The sequence below is a fragment of the Arachis ipaensis genome, chromosome B5 (assembly GCF_059453495.1).
Source record: "Arachis ipaensis isolate K30076 ecotype BB chromosome B5, ASM5945349v1, whole genome shotgun sequence".
NCBI lineage: Eukaryota > Viridiplantae > Streptophyta > Magnoliopsida > Fabales > Fabaceae > Arachis > Arachis ipaensis.
In genome coordinates, this window is record NC_142440.1 from 86,199,726 (window position 1) to 86,220,912 (window position 21,187).

Here is a 21,187-nt window from a genome sequence, read left to right on the forward strand (position 1 = left end):
TCTTCTTGGTGAGGTCAGCCAGCTACTTGGTAATGAGCTTATTTTGGGCCAGCAGAGCATCTACATTATTTAGCTCCATCACTCCTCTTGTGTTCCCTCTTTCAGAAGCATAAAAATAGTCATTTTCTGTTACAGTTTCAATGACGTCTATGGCCTCCTCAATGGTCTTCTTCTTGTTCAGAGATCCCCCGGATGAGTGGTCTACTGCTTTCTTTGATTCATAAGAAAGGCCTTCATATAAAATGTATAGCTGCACCCATTCATTGAACATATCTGGTGGACACATCCTTGTCAGGTCCTTAAACCTCTCCCATGCTTCATATAGAGTCTCACCATCTTGTTGCCTGAAAGTTTGGACCTCAGCTCTCAGCCTATTGATTCTTTGTGAAGGATAGAATCTGGCTAAAAATTTGTTCGCCACATCTTCCCAAGTTGTCAAACTCTCCTTCGGAAAAGACTCCAGCCACTTGGCTGCCTTATCCTTGAGTGAGAATGGAAATAAGAGCAGTCTATAGGCGTCAGGATGAACACCATTAGACTTCACCGTGTCACATATCCTCAGGAAGGTGGTTAGATGTTGATTGGGGTCTTCTTGGACACCTCCTCCAAACGAACAGTTGTTCTGAACAAGGGTGATGAGCTGTGGTTTTAGTTCAAAATTGTTGGCATGGATGGTTGGCTTTTGAATGCTACTTCCACAGTTTCCTGTGTTTGGGTTGATGTAAGAGCCTAAAACTCTTCTCTCCTCCCCAGCATGATTTGCTCGACCTTCTCTGCCATGGTTGTGAGCCTCTTCTTCATGATGGTTTTCCATGTTTTCTTCCATGTTTGGTTCAAAGTATTCCTCCTCTTTCTCGGCAACAACTACTCGTTTTTCTATTGCTTCCCTCCTTAATCTAAAGAAGGTCCTCTCAGGTTCAGAATCAAAGGAAGTTGAAGCCCCGCTTCTTCTCCCTGTCATACAACCAACAAAGCACAAGCAAGGAAAATAGATGCAGAAAGTATTTCTGTTAGAATTACTGTTAGTGTGAGTGATGCAATATATCAAACAGTTAGTGGGTTAGTGAACTGAATTGTAAATAACTAAAAAAAAAACGAAAACGTAGGGGGAAGGGAAGAAATTAACTAAACTGAAAGTAAATTACTAAAACAGAAAATTAAATCAAACAAACTAAAAATGCTCAATCTAGTTATCCTCCAATTTGATCATTGTTGATTCAAAATTAATTCTCGGCAACGGCGCCATAAACTTGATACGCGGAAAACTTGTCTCGCAACAAATTTCCTTCGGCAAGTGTACCGAATTCGTCGTCAAGTAAAAACTCACAATAGAGTGAGGTCGAATCCCACAGAGATTGATTAATCAAGTAACTTTAATTAAAGGAATGTTCTAGTTAAGCGAACCAGAATTTGAGTTGAGAATTACAGAAAATTAAATGGCAGGAAAGTAAATAGTGGAAACAGTAAATGCTAGGAATAAAGAGCTGAATGTAAATGGCGGAAAGTAAATTGCAGAATCTTAAATGGAATGGGACAATTGCTCATAAAAGTAAATTGCAGAAATTAAAGAGAATGGGTAAGATCAGAAATGGGGAATTCATTGGGCTCAGGAGATGTTGCATTCTCCGGATCAAGTTCATTTTCATCTCTTCCTCAATCAATGCATTCATTGATCTCCTTGGCAATCTTAAGTGATCGAATTATAATTCCTTGTAATTCAATCTCTCAAATCTTGATCAATAGCCAATTCCTTGGTCAATTGCTCTTGAGAGGAGATGAAGTATGGTCACTGATTATACCACATGCATTTCCCAAATCAAGTGTTGGAAGGATTATAGTCACATATCCATCCAAACCCAATTTGGTCCAGCATGAGAAAGCATTTCTAGCATGATCCCTTCATTCCTCTTTCAAGGTTCAGAAGAGATCCAAGTATGAATAGCTTCTTTTCCAAGATAACTACCCAAATAGATGAAGATCGAAAGCTTTCTAGTAAAATCAAGAGAAAAGATAGAAGAAGGAGAATGAAAACTAAAATTGATCCATCAAATTACAACAGAGCTCCCTAACCCAATGAAAGGGGTTTAGTTGTTCATAGCTCTGGAAAATGGAAACAAAAGATGGAGAATACATGTTGAAAGTAAAACTAGAAGTCTAGAGAAAGTAAATACAGAGAGTAGTTCTATGCCCAAAGGCTCCCTAGAGTTTCCAGCTCTCCTAACTAATTCAAAGCTACTCCTATATATACTACTCTTCTGATCTTCTAGTTGGCTCTTCAAGTCTTGGGTATGGGCCTTTGGATCCTGAGTTTGAAGCAGTTATCTTCTTCATTGGGCTTAGCTTTGCTTGCAGAGAGAAAGTGTGAAGTAGGCAGGGACTTTTAGCTCAGGACGTTAGTGGTGTTAACGTTAAGTGAAAGTGTGGGTTCGAGAACGTTAGTGACAATCACCTTTTTCAATAACGTTGCTCACCCAAGTATGAGCCACGTTAACTTCAACGTTAGTGGCACAAACGTTACCACTAGTGTTGCCTCTTGGTCCTTCGCACACGTTATTAGGACTTACCTTTCCCAATAACGTTGATAAGTTTCCCCCTTCCCTACATTAGAGTCCACGTTAACTTAGTTAACGTGGCTCTTAACGTAAGCTTGCCAATCCTTCGAGAACGTTAGTGACACTTACCCTTGTCACTAACGTTCCAATGTGCCCCTATTTCTTACGTTAGAGTCCACGTTAACTAGGTTAACGTGGCTTCTAACGTAGTCATGCTAGCCATCTCCAACGTTAGTGACAAAGGTGAGTGTCACTAACGTTGGCTCCTCATCTCTTTATCCACCTTAGCTTCCACGTTAACTAAGTTAATGTGGGAGTTAACGTTGCTCATGGTGGCTCTTGGTGGTTCACCCCAACGTTAGTGACAAAGGTAAGTGTCACTAACGTTGGTGACCAATTGCTCTCTCCACGTTAGCTTCCACGTTAACTAACGTGGGAGTTAACGTGGCTTATGGAAGCTTGGCCAACGTTAGTGACAAAGGTGAATGTCACTAACATTGGCTTCCCTTTTGCTTCTTAACGTTAGAAGCCACGTTAACTAAGTTAACGTGGCAACTAACGTGGCCAATTATGAGCTTGGTCCAACGTTAGTGACAAAGGGGAGTGTCACTAACGTTGGCCTTATTCTCTTCTTCCATGTTAGAGTTCACGTTAACTTAGTTAACGTGACTCTTAACGTGGGCTTATGATGGCTTCGAGGGCGTTATTGGCGATTACCTTTCTCATTAACTTTACAAGTTAGCACCCATTCCACGTTAGAGGTCATGTTAGTGGGACTAATGTGACTGCTAATGTGGTTCTTCTTTGCTTCCTTTGTCCTAAAATCAAGCAACAAAGTGCATCAAAGTTTTAGTCCAAGTCATGAGTCATGCATCATCCAATTTATCATATAATTCATGCAAAATCCTCATGAAATCATGTAAAGTTCACAATGTATGCTTGAATGAAGATGTAAGTGAATATCTACCCAAAACTAGCATATTTTCTAAGAAAATGCATGAAACTACCCTAAAAACAGTAAAGAAAAGGTCAATGAAACTGGCCAAAATGCCCTGGCATCAAAATTTTATGCCCAAGGACAATCCCTTCAGTCACCATAAGGTGACATTTTTCCCAGTCTAAAACCAGGTTAGTCTCTTGGCATCTTTTCAGAACTAGTGTCAGGTGATCAAGACAGGAGCTGAATGAGTCTCCATATACTGAGAAGTCATCCATGAAGACTTTCAGAAATTTTTCCACCATATCAGAGAAAAAAGAGAGCATGCATTTCTGAAAGGTTGCAGGTGCATTACACAGCCCAAATGGCATCCTTCTGTAGGCAAATACTCTTGATGGACATGTAAATGCAGTTTTCTCTTGATCCTGGGGATCTTCTGCAATTTGGTTGTAACCTGAATAGCCATCCAAAAATTAGTAAAAATCATGACCTGCTAGTCTCTCTAGCATCTGGTCTATGAATGGTAAAGGAAAATGATCCTTTCTGGTGGCTGTATTGAGCCTTCTGTAGTCAATACACATGCGCCACCCTGTAACTGTTCTTGTAGGAACCAGTTCATTTTTTTCATTATGAACCACTATCATGCCTCCCTTTTTGGGGACAACTTGAACAGGGCTCACCCAGGGGCAATCAGAAATAGGATAAATAATTCCAGCCTCCAGTAACTTGGTGACCTCTTTCTGCACTACTTCCTTCATGGCTGGATTTAACCGCCTCTGTGGTTGAACCATTGGCCTAGCATCATCCTCCAATAGGATCTTGTGCATGCATCTAGCTGGGCTTATGCCCTTAAGGTCACTTATGGACCACCCAAGAGCTGTCTTGTGTGTCCTTAGCACTTGAAGTAGTGCTTCCTCTTCCTGTGAATTCAAAGCAGAGCTTATGATCACTGGAAAAGTGTCACCTTCTCCCAGAAATGCATATTTCAGGGATGGTGGTAAGGGTTTGAGCTCGGGTTTAGGAGGTTTTTTCTCTTCCTGAGGAATTTCCAGAGGCTCTTTCAATTCCTCTGAATCCCCCAGATCAGGCTGAACATCTTTAAAGATGTCTTCTAGCTCTGATTCGAGACTCGTAGCCATGTTGATCTCCTCTACTAAAGAGTCAATAAGATCAACTTTCATGCAGTCTTTTGGTGTGTCTGGATGCTGCATGGCTTTGACAGCATTCAACTTAAACTCATCCTCATTGACTCTCAGGGTTACTTCCCCCTTTTGGACATCAATGAGAGTTCGTCCAGTTGCTAGGAAGGGTCTTCTTAGAATGAGAGTAGCACTCTTGTGCTCCTCCATTTCCAGCACTACAAAGTCAGTGGGGAAGGCGAATGGCCTAACCCTGACAATCATGTCTTCAATCACGCCTGATGGGTATTTAATGGAGCCATCAGCAAGTTGGAGACATATCCGGGTTGGTTTGACTTCTTCAGTTAAAATAGTGGATGCAGGTATTAGATTGATACTTGCCCCAAGATCACATAGAGCTGTCTTGGTGCAATTACCCTCTAATGTGCATGGTATCATGAAGCTCCCGGGATCTTTAAGCTTTTCTGGGAAGCTTTTCAGAATGACTGCACTGTATTCTTCACTGAGGAGAACTCTTTCAGTTTCTCTCTAATCCTTCTTATGACTCAAGATCTCTTTCATGAACTTGGCATAAGAGGGTATTTGCTTAAGTGCATCTGCAAACGGAATCTTTATTTCAAGAGTCTTGAGATAGTCTGCAAAGCGAGCAAATTACTTATCCTGCTCCTCTTGGTGGAGTTTTTGAGGATAAGGCATCTTGGCTTTGTATTCCTCAACCTTGGTTGCTGCAGATTTATTTCCTACAGAGGTGGTTGGGGAAGCCTTTTTAGAGGGGTTGTTATCAGCACTTGTGTGTGTCTGATCCCTCACTGGCGTTTGAATGCCAGGGGTGGAAGCTGGACTGGTGTTGGACGCTAACTCCTTACCTGTTCCTGGCGTTTGAACGCCAGAACTGAGCTTCCTTTGGGCATTTAACGCCAGCTCCTTGCTTGTTTATGGCGTTTGAACGCCAGAACTGAGCATTGGTTGGGCGTTTAACGCTAGCTCTCCATCCTTTTCTGGTGTTTGAGCGCCATAATCATTCCTCTCTGGGCTCTTACTGTCCTCAGAGGGATTTTGGATGACATTTTGCTCATCCTCTGTCAGTTGTTCTTTCCTTGGCTTTCTGCTGTTCTGATGTGAGGTATTTAATATTTTCCCACTTCTTAATTGAACTGCCTGGCACTCTTCTGTTATCTGCTTTGATAACTGCTGTTTTGTCTGATTCAATTGTGCCTCCATATTTTTATTAGCATTTTTAGTGTCTTGTAGCATCTCCTTGAATTCTGCTAGCTGTTTTGTTAGAAAGCACAATTGTTGATTGAGTTCAGCAACTTGTTCTGGAGAACCAAGTTCAGTAGACACTACTTTGGCTTCTTCTTTTATGGAGGACCCATTACTTATGTACAGATGCTGGTTTCTAGAAACTATATCAATAAGCTCTTGAGCCTCTTCAATAGTTTTCCTCATGTGTATAGATCCACCAGCTGAGTGGTCTAGGGACATCTGAGCTCCTTCTGTAAGCCCATAGTAGAAGATATCTAATTGCACCCATTCTGTAAACATTTCAGAGGGGAATTTCCTTAGCATCCCTCTGTACCTCTCCCAGGCATTATAAAGGGATTCATCATCCTCTTGTTTAAAGCCTTGGATGTCCAGCCTTAGCTGTGTTATCCTTTTTGGAGGGAAATATTGATTCAGGAATTTGTTTGATAACTGTTTCCATGTCCTTATGCTTGTTGTGGGTTGGTTATTTAACCACCTTTTAGCTTGATCTTTTACAACAAACGGAAATAGTAACAGTTTGTATACATCCTAATCTACCTCCTTGTCATGTACTGTATCAGCAATTTGCAAGAATTGTGCCAGAAACTCAGTAGGTTCTTCCTGTGGAAGACCGGAATACTGACAGTTTTGCTGCACCATGACAATGAGCTGAGGATTTAGCTCAAAAATGACTGCTTTGATGGAGGGTATACGGATACTACTCCCATATGCAGTAGTAGTGGGGTTAGCATATGACCCCAGAGTCCTTCTGGACTGTTTATTTCCACTTAGATCCATGACGGAGAAAGGGAGATGATGTGAATTGCAAGTAAAATATATTTTTATAAATTTTTTTAATTAAAAATATCCGAAAAAAATGAAATAAAATAAAGTGAAATAATTAGAAAATAAAATACGGATTTCGAAAATTAAAAGGAAAAGAAAATAAAATGAAATTTGAATGTTGAATTGACTAGTTAATTGAAAAGATTTGAAAATTTTTGAATATGATTTTTGAATAAGATTTTGAATTTTGAAAATATTTGATTTTTAAAATAAAAATCTGAATTTTTAAAGCTGATTTTCGAAAAATCAATTAAAATAAGGGAAAAAGATATTTTTGAATTCAATGAGGAAAGAGAAAAACAATAAAAAGACACAACTTAAATTTTTTTAGATCCAATGCTCCTTATTTTCGAAAATTTTGGAGGAAAAACACCAAAGAACACCAAACATAAAAATTTTAAGATCAAAATACAAGAAAGACTCAAGAACACCTTGAAGATTCACAAGAACATGAAGAACAGAAATTCAAAGACTCAAAGGACTCAAGAACTTAAAAAAAGAACACCAAACTTAAAATTTTTAGAAAACCAAAATAAAATTTTCGAAAACTAAAGAAAAATTAACAAGAGAAAATGATGTGTATTTTCGGAAAACGAATTCCAAACACACAAAACTAACCGGCAAGTGCACCGGGTCGTATCAAGTAATAATAACTCACGGGAGTGAGGTCGATCCCACAGGGATTGAAGGATTGAGCAATTTCAGTTTAGTGGTTGATTTAGTCAAGCGAATCAAGATCTGGTTGAGTGGTTTGTGATTAACAGAATTTAAATTGCATGGAAAGTAAAGGGAATGGGTAAATTGCATGAAATTAAAGAGAACAGAAAATAAAATGCTGAATCTTAAAGAACAAGAAATTAAATGGCAGAAACTTAGAACGCAAGAAATGTAAATTGCAGAATCTTAATGTGCAAGAAATGTAAATGGCTTGAATTGTAAAGGGAATTGGGAATTGGATTTGCAGAAATTAAACAGGGAAAAGAAAAATTCAACAATCAGAATTGTAAACAATGGATTCAATTAAACCGGATCTTGAATGAAAATGAAAATAAGCTTGATGTAGCAACGAAACAAGAAAATTGAAATTGAAAGTTGTAGATCTCAGGACTCAAGAGACTAGATAGCTAAGTCTAGATCTCACTGCCTTCCTAGATCCAGCAAGAACAATTGCAGAGGAAATGAAGAGATGTAAATTGCAGAGAAAGTAGAAGAAGAAGCAATTAACAGAAAAGGAAATTCAATTAAGCAGAAAATTAAACAAGATCTCAAGGTGAGATTGAAACAGAAGTTCTTCAATTCTCCACCCAAGATCCGAAACAAGAAAAGTAAAAAGTGCTCAAACAAGAACAAGGAAGAAGAGAGATCAATTCTCCTCCCTAATTCTCTTGAATTCTAAAAACAACAATGCAAAAATTGTAAAGGTGAGCTCTCTGTAAGTGTTCTAAGAATGCCAAAGGAAAAGCTCCCCGAAAAACTTAAATCCTAAGCTATTTATACACTTTCTTCAAATGGTCTTCAAGCCTTGAATTGGGCCTTTGCTCTTGATGGAATTGGGTTGATAAAGGCCTTGGTTGATTGCTCTTAGAGTTGGAGAAAGATCCATTGTGAACCGGGTTGAAATCATAAAAGTTTGAGTAAAAGTTTGAGTAAAAGTTTGAGGCAAACTTTTACTCAAACTTTTTATACCAGATTGCTTAAGCTTGCTGCTACCAACGTTTGAGCCAAAGTTTGAGGTCAAGCTTTTGCTCAAACGTTGGCCCCCTTGTAAATGTGTGTGGCGCCAACGTTTGCCAAAAAGCTTGAGGCAAACGTTGGCGCAAACTTTTCTCCTCCAGGGTGTGCAAGTGTGGCGCCAACGTTTGCCAAAAAGTTTGAGGCAAACGTTGGCGTAAGCTTTTCTCCTCCAGGGTGTTGGTTTTGTGATGCCAACGTTTGCCAAAAAGTTTGAGGCAAACGTTGGCTCAAGCTTTTTTTTTTTCTCTGGAGTGTTTTCAATTCTTCCAAAAGTTTGAGCTAAAGTTTGAGGCAAACTTTAGCTCAAGCTTTTTTCTCTGGTATGTTTTCAACTCTTTTAAAAGTTTGAGCTAAAGTTTGAGGCAAACTTTCGCTCAAACTTTTTGTTCTCTCTTGCTCCTAGCCCTTCCTTCTTCCTTCAACCTTCTTCAAAGCTCTTTTCACCTATCACCAATCAATCAAAACAATCAAAGCTATGCCCCAAATCATGAGATTGTGTTTCTTTCATAATATATGACAATTATAGCATAAAATCTCATGAAAGTGCATGAATTCATACATGGTTGATTGAATCAAAGGAAACATGGAAATCTACCCAATTGGCTTGCTTATGGCTTAAGAAAGTGCATAAAATCAATTGAAAACAAAAGAAAAAGGCTAGTGAAAATAGGCTAAGATGACTTGTCATCACAACACCAAACTTAAAACTTGCTTGTCCCCAAGCAAGAAAGGAATTATGCTCAAAGGTTCTTTCAATCAGAATGGATTTGAAAAATTACATGTACTATCCTGTGAGTGAAGTGATCAAGTGACAGTGGGGTGAACTTTAAATCATATGCTCATGAAAGGGCCTCAGTGCTTACTAGTCCTTACATATTGGAAGTCTTAGGTCTTAGGACTTTCATCCAAATGATATCATGGAGATCTCTCTATAGGTAATCACCTTGAAGCAGCTAATAGTTTCTGTGCTTTGGCCTTGACTCTAAGTGTCATGTCTCAAAGCGGCTCTTTAGATAAACTTTCAATCAATACTCCTAAACCAGTTGGTTTTAAGGTATTAGGTGTTAAAGCACCCCTAAGGATTTACTTGCTCAAGCCTCTTTCTTTGACACAATTCAACCACAAGCATTTACTAGGATAACAACTCTTTGAGTTTTTGTTTCTCTTTTCTTTTCTGCCTAGTAATTGATGCTCAGAGCCTTGGGCCATGTTCTTTTTGTTTTTGTATTTTCTTTATTTTCTTTTGTTTTGTTTGCTGCTTCTTGGATCAATAAATGTTTGAGAATCTCCACAACACTTCTTTGAACTCTATGTCCCGCCTATGAGCTCCCATGCAAGTTTTCATAAGCATGCGACCTCAATACATAATTATACAACTAGAACCACCACTTCTCCTAATCTTTTGCTTGCCTCAAAATTGTTTAATTCCTCAATTCTTCTTTTCAAAGAACTTTCATGTGATGCATTTTTTTTGAAAATTTGAGTGCAAACAAGTTTTGGAGAGTATGATGTTGTAAATGATCAAGCATCTTGCTTATTGAATTTCAGAAAAAAAAACTATACTAAACAGACAGATAACCAGGGAAACAAAACCACTCTCAATCATAGCAGTGTTTGATGTAAGATAATCACTTAACAATACAACCTTTTGGAGTTCGCTTGCTTTACTCCTCATCATCATCATCACTGATCCATACATTCCTCTTTCATCTCTTTGGTTGATGATGCTTAATCCTTCCAAAAGCTTGTATGATGCTCTGCAATGATATTGAAAGTTGCTTGTTCCCCAAGCACTTGAAAAATGGTTAGCATGCATGATTTATTTGTGGGCCTTTTGAACTTACTTTAGTGTGGGAACACCAAACTTAGTACCTTGCCAATGGTTCTCATGCATCAGATTAACCATGTGTGAAACTTTTTTTCTTTTTCAAAAGTAATAAACTGAAAACTAGGAAACAGCAGAATAGTTAACTAGTTTATCTAAATGCTTGAAGCTAGCATTATGCAGAAAGTGAGAATGCGTTTTTTGATGAAATTTTGGTGGAACACCAAACTTAGAATCCTTCATTCTCCCTTAGATTGTTTTGGTGTGCAACACCAAACTTAGCTTCTTGCAATATAGATGAAGTTAATTAACCTTTTTATTAAAATAACTATGGAAAGAAAACTACCTCAGGTTGGGTTGCCTCCCAACAAGCGCTCTTTTATTGTCATTAGCTTGACATCTTTCATTTTCTGATCATGGAAGCTGAGGCTTCTGTTGCCTTTGGTTTCCCCTTCTCACCGTGGGCTTTTCCTTGATGATTGTTTCTTTTCCCGTAGCCTTCTCACTTTTTTCCATAACTGCTTTCCCTTTCAACCCAGCAGCTTTTTCACTGTTCTTTGGGTCATCTTCAGTGGCCCTTAGGGATATATTTGCCTCTCTCTCGCCCAATTCAGCAAGGTTTTGAACCAGTTGTTCCATTTGCTTTTCAACTCTTCTGAGTGAGGCCTCTTAGTTCCTGCTTATCATCTCTTGATTTTTCCTTATTTCTTCCTGCTCTACTGTCATCATTTCTTGAACCTTCATGTATCTTTCCATCATCATTTCTAGGACATAGAGTCTTTGAGAGTTTGGAATTGGTTGTAGTTGTGTCAACTGTGATGGTTGATGAGAGTCATTTTGGGCGAGTTGTGAGGTAGGATGGGGTTGAAAGTGTGTGCATTGGGGTGGTGTGTGATGGTTGTTGTTGTGGGGGTGATTTTTATGCTGGTTTTTGAAATTGGGGTTGTTACAGTTGAAGTCCCTTGGTCTTTGATTTTGGTTTTCAACCCCCCTCCAGTTGGATTGAGTTCTCCAGGGTGGGTTGTACACATCATTCTGAGTCCTACGTTGGAACATGCTTGAGGAGCTATTTGGAGAGTGTGATCGCTCATGACTTTGTTGCTCATAGTTATTTACTCCAGAACCGTTTTCAGATTGATTCCATCAATGGGGATTTTGAGGTGAGTTCTGTGCATTTGCCACAGCATGTTGCAGTTCATCTACTTTTCTGTTAATCAGCTCCAATTGTTGCTTAAGCTGTTGATGTATCTGCTCGCTTTGGGCCATGATTGCACGAATACCTTCAATTTCCTTCTCTTGTGCAAATGGTTGCACTCCTGCCTCTGGTTTAACAGTTCTTTGAGGTGGCTTCAGCTTGACTAGGAGTTCACTCATTAGTTCTTCCCATCCGATGATGTTTCCTTGTGGGAAAGCTTCAAACCACTGAGCAATGTCATTCATGGTGATGAGTGGTTGCTTGTCATCTAAGATGGGGATATCGCTCCCATGATTACTGGCATTCATTGAGTTCCCTTCCACGGTCTGCACAATCACATACAGTTCAAATGAAGATAGAGTATATTTATGCCAGGATATGATTAAAGGGTTAGTTAACGCAATGTGTCAAACAGTTGGTAAACTTGAGAGATTAATGATTGAAAATCACTTCTCTCGTTGATTTATCAAGCTATGAGAATCATATTCAGCAAGTTAAACCAAGAGAACTTCACTCTATTGCTAAAGTGAGGTTTCAGTTAGCTCAGGCAAAAATTCAAACAGTTAGTGTGTCAGTCAAAAATTAGAGAAACAGAAAAGAAAAAGTGCTTGATCTAGATCTCCACTTCACCTAATCATTGTCAATCTATTTCAATCCCCGGCAACGGCGCCAAAAACTTGATGTGTATTTTCGGAAAATGAATTCCAAACACACAAAACTAACCGGCAAGTGCACCGGGTCGTAGCAAGTAATAATAGCTCACGGGAGTGAGGTCGATCCCACAGGGATTGAAGGATTGAGCAATTTCAGTTTAGTGGTTGATTTAGTCAAGCAAATCAAGATTTGGTTGAGTGGTTTGTGATTAACAGAATTTAAATTGCATGGAAAGTAAAGGGAATGGGTAAATTGCATGAAATTAAAGAGAACAGAAAATAAAGTGCTGAATCTTAAAGAACAAGAAATTAAATGGCAGAAACTTAGAACGCAAGAAATGTAAATTGCAGAATCTTAATGTGCAAGAAATGTAAATGGCTTGAATTGTAAAGGGAATTGGGAATTGGATTTGCAGAAATTAAACAGGGAAAAGAAAAATTCAACAATCAGAATTGTAAACAATGGATTCAATTAAACCGGATCTTGAATGAAAATGAAAATAAGCTTGATGTAGCAACGAAACAAGAAAATTGAAATTGAAAGCTGTAGATCTCAGGACTCAAGAGACTAGATAGCTAAGTCTAGATCTCACTGCCTTCCTAGATCCAGCAAGAACAATTGCAGAGGAAATGAAGAGATGTAAATTGCAGAGAAAGTAGAAGAAGAAGCAATTAATAGAAAAGGAAATTCAATTAAGCAGAAAATTAAACAAGATCTCAAGGTGAGATTGAAACAGAAGTTCTTCAATTCTCCACCCAAGATCCAAAACAAGAAAAGTAAAAAGTGCTCAAACAAAAACAAGGAAGAAGAGAGATCAATTCTCCTCCCTAATTCTCTTGAATTCTAAAAACAACAATGCAAAAATTGTAAAGGTGAGCTCTCTGTAAGTGTTCTAAGAATGCCAAAGGAAAAGCTCCCCGAAAAACTTAAATCCTAAGCTATTTATACACTTTCTTCAAATGGTCTTCAAGCCTTGAATTGGGCCTTTGCTCTTGATGGAATTGGGTTGATAAAGGCCTTGGTTGATTGCTCTTGGAGTTGGAGAAAGATCCATTGTGAACCGGGTTGAAATCATAAAAGTTTGAGTAAAAGTTTGAGTAAAAGTTTGAGGCAAACTTTTACTCAAACTTTTTATACCAGATTGCTTAAGCTTGCTGCTACCAACGTTTGAGCCAAAGTTTGAGGTCAAACTTTTGCTCAAACGTTGGCCCCCTTGTAAATGTGTGTGGCGCCAACGTTTGCCAAAAAGCTTGAGGCAAACGTTGGCGCAAACTTTTCTCCTCCAGGGTGTGCAAGTGTGGCGCCAACATTTGCCAAAAAGTTTGAGGCAAACGTTGGCGCAAGATTTTCTCCTCTAGGGTGTTAGTTTTGTGATGCCAACGTTTGCCAAAAAGTTTGAGGCAAACGTTGGCTCAAGCTTTTCTCCCAAAAATTTGTGCTAAAGTTTGAGGCAAACTTTTGCTCAAGCTTTTTTTTTTCTCTGGAGTGTTTTCAATTCTTCCAAAAGTTTGAGCTAAAGTTTGAGGCAAACTTTAGCTTAAGCTTTTTTCTCTGGTATGTTTTCAACTCTTTTAAAAGTTTGAGCTAAAGTTTGAGGCAAACTTTCGCTCAAACTTTTTGTTCTCTCTTGCTCCTAGCCCTTCCTTCTTCCTTCAACCTTCTTCAAAGATCTTTTCACCTATCACCAATCAATCAAAACAATCAAAGCTATGCCCCAAATCATGAGATTGTGTTTCTTTCATAATATATGACAATTATAGCATAAAATCTCATGAAAGTGCATGAATTCATACATGGTTGATTGAATCAAAGGAAACATGGAAATCTACCCATTTGGCTTGCTTATGGCTTAAGAAAGTGCATAAAATCAATTGAAAACAAAAGAAAAAGGCTAGTGAAAATAGGCTAAGATGACTTGTCATCAGAAAACCAAACTTAAAGTTTGGCACAAGATTTAATCAAAGAAAAAAATTTTTTTCTTAAAAAAGTTTTAAAAAGAAGATAGCCAATTTAACAAGAACATAAGCACAACGCTCTAGCCAATTGAGCTATAAATTTAACGTGTTTTAATAAGGTATTTAATGTATAAAATATTTTACTTTTTTATTTTTTTTGAATACTAATAATTCAAAAATGCACAAGAAAAACAAGAAAAATCACAAAACAAGAAAAACTAAAGATCAAACAAGGAAAATAAACAAGAACAACTTGAAGATTAAGAAAGAACAATGAACACAAATTTGAAAATTTAAAAGAAAATAAAAACATGCAATTGACACCAAACTTAGAATATGAAACTAAACTCAAACGGAAAAACTCAATTATCAGTTTATAAAATTTTCGAAAAATTTAAAAAGAGAAAATAAGGATTTAAAAAAAATTTCAACCAAAAACAATAATAGAAGACTCTAAACCAAAAAGAAAATTTTTTCCTAATCTAGGCAACAACATAAACCGTCAGTTGTCCAAACTTGAACAATCCCTAACAACGGCGCCAAAAACTTGGTGCACGAATTATAAATCACACTTTTCATAACTCGTACCATTAACCAGCAAGTGCACTGGGTCGTCCAAGTAATACCTTACGTGAGTAAGGGTCGAATCTCACGAAGATTGTTGGCTTGAAGCAATCTATGGTTATCTTGTAATTCTTAGTCAGGATATCAATTATAATTATCAGTTTGGATTGCGAAAAATAAAAGAGCATGAATTAAATACTTGTTATGCAGTATTGGAGAATATGTTGGAGTTTTGGTGATGCTTTGTCTTCTGAATCTCTGCTTTCCCCCTGTCTTCTTCTTCACGCACGCAAGGTTCCTCCTACGGCAAGCTGTGTGTTGATGGATCACCGTTGTCAATGGCTACCATCCGTCCTCTCAGTGAAAATGGTCCAGGTGCGCTGTCACCGCACGGCTAATCATCTGTCGGTTCTCACTCATGCTGGAATAGGATCTATTGATCCTTTTGCATCTGTCACTACGCCCAACCCTTGTGAGTTTGAAGCTCGTCACAGTCATTCAATCCCAGAATCCTACTTGGAATACCACAGACGAGGTTTAGACTTTCCAGATTCTCAAGAATGCTGCCAATGGATTCTAGCTTATACCACGAAGATTCTGATTAAGGAATCCAAGAGATACTCATTCAATCGAAGGTAGAACGGAGGTGGTTGTCAGGCACGCTTTCATAGGTTGAGAATGGTGATGAGTGTCACGGATCATCACATCCATCATATTGAAGTGCGAATGAACATCTTAGATAGAGACAAGCGTGTTTGAATAGAAAACAGAAATAATTGCATTAATTCATCGGGACACAGCAGAGCTCCTCACCCCCAACAATGGAGTTTATAGACTCATGCCATCAAAGAGTACAAAGTTCAGATCTAAAATGTCATGAGGTACAAAATAAATCTCTAAAAGTTGTTTAAATACTAAACTAGTAACCTAGGTTTATAGAAAATGAGTAAACTAAGATAGATAGTGCAGAAATCCACTTCTGGGGCCTACTTGGTGTGTGCTGGGGCTGAGACTTGAGCCTTACACGTGCCTAGGCTGTTTCAAGAGTTAAACGCCAGGTTGTAACCTTTTTCTAGCGTTTAACTCCAACTTGTAAACTGTTTCTGGCGTTTGACGCCAGAATGCAACATGGAACTGGCGTTGAACACCAGTTTACATCATTTATCCTTGGGCAAAGTATGGACTATTATAAATTTCTGGAAATCCTTGGATGTCTAATTTCCAACTCAATTGAGAGCGCGCCATTTGGACTCCTATAGCTCCGGAAAATCCATTTCGAGTGCAGGGAGGTCAGAATCCAACAACATCTGCAGTCCTTTTTCAACCTGAATCAGAGTTTTGCTCAGCTCCCTCAATTTCAGCCAGAAAATACCTAAAATCACAGAAAAACACACAAAATCATAGTAAAGTCCAGAAATATGAATTTTTCCTAGAAACTAATAAAAATATACTAAAAACTAACTAAAACATGATAAAAACTACATGAAATTACCCCCAAAAAGCGTATAAAATATCCGCTCATCACATATCTCCAAGTGCTTTGGTTAGACTTGATTCGGAAGGGGATGGTTCTACCACACCCTTGAGAGGATTACTTCTCACCCTTGTATGTTGTGTAGCTTCGGCAACATCTTTTATCAAATTCCAAGCTTCTCCCCCCGTCTTGTTTTTCGAAAGGGAACCACCGCTAGAAGCGGTAAGCAATCTTCTATCTTCCACACAAAGACCTCCGGTGAAATAGCTAATGAGCAAGTGAGTGTTCATCCCATGGTGTGAACAAGATTCCAATAGCCTCTTGAACCGAGACCAATACTCATACAAACTCTCTTGGTCTCTTTGCATTATACCCAAAATCTCCTTCCGGATATAGTCGGTCTTTTTCGGTGGGAAGAATTTATCTAGAAAATCTCTTCTCAAGAAATCCAAATTAGTCACAATCTCATCCGGTAGCAAATAAAACCATGTCTTCGCTTGCCCTTCAAGAGAGAAATGGAAGGCAAAAACCATGATAGCCACCTCATCGGCCCCATGCCTTCGAGCCGTAGAACAAGCAACTTGAAAATCTCTTAGATGTTAGATGCGGTCTTGACCTGGCAACCCATGATATTTAGGAAATAGATTTATCAAGCTACTCTTCAATTCAAAGTTTGGATCAAGGTTAGGATACCTTGCTTGCAACAGTTGAAGTATGATATCCGGAGCTCCTTGCTTATGCAAAGTGATCCGTTGTGGCTCCACCATGTGTGGTTCACCTGTAGGATGTAAAGACGTATTATTAGTGCCAACAGAAGAATAGGAAGTAGCGGACTTCAAGTCAGTCTCAGTACCGTCTAGTGATTCGGTATGTTCCTCAAGAGAGGCCAAAGTACTAGCCGTATAATCCAACCGCCGTCTAGCTTGCCGAGTATGTAACAAAGTTCTTTCAATCTCGGGATCAAAATCGGCTAAGCTAGAATTCGGTTGAGACCAAGTCATCAAACTTGAGAGTCATAGCACAAATATAAAAGAAATCTAAACTATAGCTAAGTATTGAAAGCAATTAAACTATCTACAATATTCACATATTCACATAACCAATATCAAGGCATATGTTGCAACCACTCCCTGGCAACGGTGCCAAAAATTTGATGGCAACTCGAGAGGATGCTATGTCGGTAAAGAATTTCTCAATAAAGTTACGTTGCAAGTATAGCTCTACCAACAACAAGCCTCGAGGATCAAATTTAAAGAGGGATTTGGTTGTCACAAGTTCAACCCCAATGGAAATAACCGAAGTATTCAAACCTCGGGTCATCTCACAAGGAATGGGCAAACATATGCTTCAACATTGGTTAGAATTCCAGGGTTGTGAGTCATGAGCAAGAATGTAAAGGGGAATCTTAACAAACAAGCAATCTCACAATGCAAGAAATTAATTCAAATGACTAAGTAAGACATGAGCAATTCCAAACTAACAAGTAACATTCAATATGATTCTATTCTAACTAAACAAGTAACTATAACTAAGTCAAGTAATTAAGAATTTTGGGTTTTCAAATAGGAATGATAAAAGCAACTCTTGGCTAAGCATGGGAATTGGGGTCACCATCCTTGTCTAATAACCATATCTTGACAATTATGAGGAACCAAACTCATTAAGTCTACTTCTGTACTTGAAGTACGTCAAATGGTTTGGTCAACATCAACCCATAAGTTCTAACCTCACTACTAATTGACTTAATAGAAGGTTAGCGTCAATGGTTTTCAAATTGACCACTAAGGGCTCATAAATCATCAAATCCATTAGACTCAATGACTCAAGTTTACCCAATTCCCTTAGCCTAGGTCAAGAGTGAAAAGAACTACTCCATAATCAAGGTAAACAATTCATCAAACACTTGGTAAGCATTAATAAAATACATGTTCAAATTGCAATTAAATTGAAATTAACAAATACCCACTAACAATTATCAACATACAATCATCCAAACAACACAATTAATCATAGAAATCATCAATATAACATCAACAAGTCAAGATTCACAACATTCATGAAATGGGTATAAAATGACAATTGACAAGAATTCATAAAACTAACACAAGATCTAAGCAAAATTATACTAAGGAATTCAAATTAAACTAAGAAAACTAGTAATTAACAAGATCCAATTCACAATTCAACAAGGGCAGATCAAATTAAAACTAGATCTAGAGAGGAACAAGGGTTTCTCTCTCTAGAAGAACAAAGAACCAAAAACTAGCTAAAATTGTGTCTTAGTGTAAAAAGAATGATTCTCCCTTTCCCCCTAGCATCCTTGGGTCTTTTCCATGCAGAAACAGCTTGAAATTGGGCCTCATGAGTCTCAGAAATCGCCAGGCATGATTTCCTTTAATGAGGTCACGTGCAGCTTCCCGCGCATGCGCGCCATGCGTACGTGCGCGCCGATTGCCTTTGTGATCCACGCGTGCGCGCCAAGTGTGCGTGCGTGTCGATAGGAATCTTCTGATCCGCGTAAATGCGTCCATCCTTGCGCGCCGCTTCCAGCCATCCTCATCCACGCATGCGCGTGGAGTGCGCGTGTGCGCCAATGCTGATTTTCCCAAAAATTCAATTCTTCATGTTCCTTCCTTTTGTGCATGCTTTCTTTCTCTCTTCTAGGTCATTCCTACCCTATAATTCCTGAAATTACTCAATAAATACATCACGGCATCGAATGACAATAGAAGAGGATTAAAATATGGCAATTTTAAGGCAAAACAAGCATATTTTTCATTATGGAGCAATATTAGGAGGTGCACACAAAACCATGCATTTCTTGTGAATAAGTGTGAGAAATATTGACAAAACCCCCCAAATTCTACACAATATAAACCACAAAATTGGGGTTTATCATGTGGCTCAACCTCTCTTTAGGTAACTCAAGTTTTTCTTGTTTTATGATTTTAATTAATTTGGTTTCTATTTTGATTGAATATTGATTTGGTATAATGCTACCTGTTTGGGTCACTGGTTTTTCGGCACATTTTCTATTTTTTCCTTGGTTCTCTGTTTTGGTCACTAGTTCTCTGGCTGGAAATGTATTTTCTGTTTTGGTCACTATTTTGTTTTGGTCATTGATTCAAAATAGGAAAATATTAATTCTGTTTTGGCTGGAACTGTTCAATATAAATAAAATTGATTTTGTTATTAATTTTTGGATGTCATAGATTAGAAAAGTTTTTTGATACACTAAGTATATAATTGTTGATTTCTTAATGGACTTAACATGTGTCAGTAGGCAAATTGAAGGTGCTTTTGTTATGTGGTAACTAGTGTCTTTGGGCATTTTGTTTTCTTTATAGGTGCTAGTACTAGTGTGTAGTCATAAAAGTCATAGTGACATTAGTATTAAGATTATTGTTATGAATTGCTTATATTTTTATTCTTAGCTGTTGTTGTAGTTTGTCTCTTTAAAACTAAAGTATTGCAATCAAATAGTCACAAAATAAGTTTATAAAATTAGAATAATGATATCAGAAAGTGTTTGTATATATCCTTTTCAATAGTGCCTGATTTTGGGGTAAATCATTTGATTATGATGTTAAGATCTGATCTTCTAATTCTAAAGTTAATTCAATTTGTGTTTATAGTTTGATTTCTTGAATTCATTTAATGTTATCGTTGTTTCAATTGGTATAATCTGTTGCTGGCCAAATGACATAAATATCCTTTCGAATAGTTACTAATGTTTGCAGTAATTGAATTGTGTGTGCATTTGTTGTTGAATAATTTGAAGCTCTCTTTGATTTTTGCTTGATTTTGTGACTTATCAAGTTCAAATTTCTAGTTAGGAAAATGGAGATATGAGAAATTTGGGAAATGGAGATATATATTGTTTTAAAACTAGTGTTATTACCTACTCTTTCTATAACAGTTTGGTATGGTTCTAAAATATTCAGTATCAAAATGGTGACGAAAGTTGCTGAGAAATGAAATTCATCATTATATGAATATACGACATCACTTGATACTTGGATAGTTTGATGCAAAGATTAGATGCTATACATTGTTTTTCCCTTGTTACCTTTTCACTTTGTAGTCTTGTTCCCCTTTGTTCAATCCTTATGATGCGTCTGAGAAGTTGCGGTGTGTTGTTGTTCCTCAGCAGCATTTTCTTTTGCTAACTATCATTTATTCTTTCAAAATAGAGGGATACAATTCAAAATTTGTTTTATGGTGCATCAGTTTCTTCGTAAATTTCAGCAACCAAGTAATAAATCTATCCTTAATTTGTAGTATTTGCTTTGATGTTGTCAAATGATATATGTTTTTAGTCCAATTGTGTAGTTACTTTTTTTTAAATTACTCTTATTTTTCTCTCTCTCAAATATTTTCTTAGTAAACATTATTAGTATTAGAAATGTATAGTTTTATATTTGATTAACTATTTTTTGTTTTGTTTAAAGAAAACCATGTTAAAGGAAAAAACAAGCTTAATTGGTCACAAATTTGGAAGAGCAAATGTTAGAGAGTAAAAGTCATGAACTTGTCGACATGATGATAAATCTACTTGCTACTTAGCTATTTTAACTCTCTTTTGTTACTGTATTTTTTGCAAAATCAGATGATATAGTTCGAGGTTGTTATGACTTAGGCTAGTATTATGGTATTTTTAAAAATGATGATGATATAATGTGATTGTGGATCTTACATAATACTTTATAAATCAAATTTGATGGTAAATGTTTAATTAGTTTTCTTTAGTAATTTGATTCAAATAGTTAAGGTTATTTATTAACACTAAATTAAAAAAAAGTTGTAACTAATTTCAATGCAACATGAGAAAACTATTGTAAATAAAGGATTAAATAAATACAAAAAACTGTTGTCAAAAGTCACAAAAGGCAATAGTGTTAATACCGCTGCCAAAGGAAGCTACAAAAATGGCAATGGTATTAAAACCATTGCAAAAAAAAAACACCAAAGACAACACTTTTAAACCGTTGTCTTTGTGAATAACTGAAAGAGCGAAACCGTCGACTTAGAATTTCTTCTCGGTTAGAGGAAATAACTTCATTGCAA

At 37.4% G+C, this 21,187-nt stretch overlaps 1 non-coding gene across 1 annotated transcript; it reads left to right on the plus strand.

Annotated features, from left to right (window-relative positions):
* Positions 1 to 266: 266 nt before the first annotated feature.
* Positions 267 to 373, plus strand: LOC148564845 (small nucleolar RNA R71). Its single transcript, XR_015884742.1, has one exon. It is a non-coding gene; the product is annotated as a small nucleolar RNA R71 (small nucleolar RNA).
* The last annotated feature ends 20,814 nt before the right edge of the window (positions 374 to 21,187 follow it).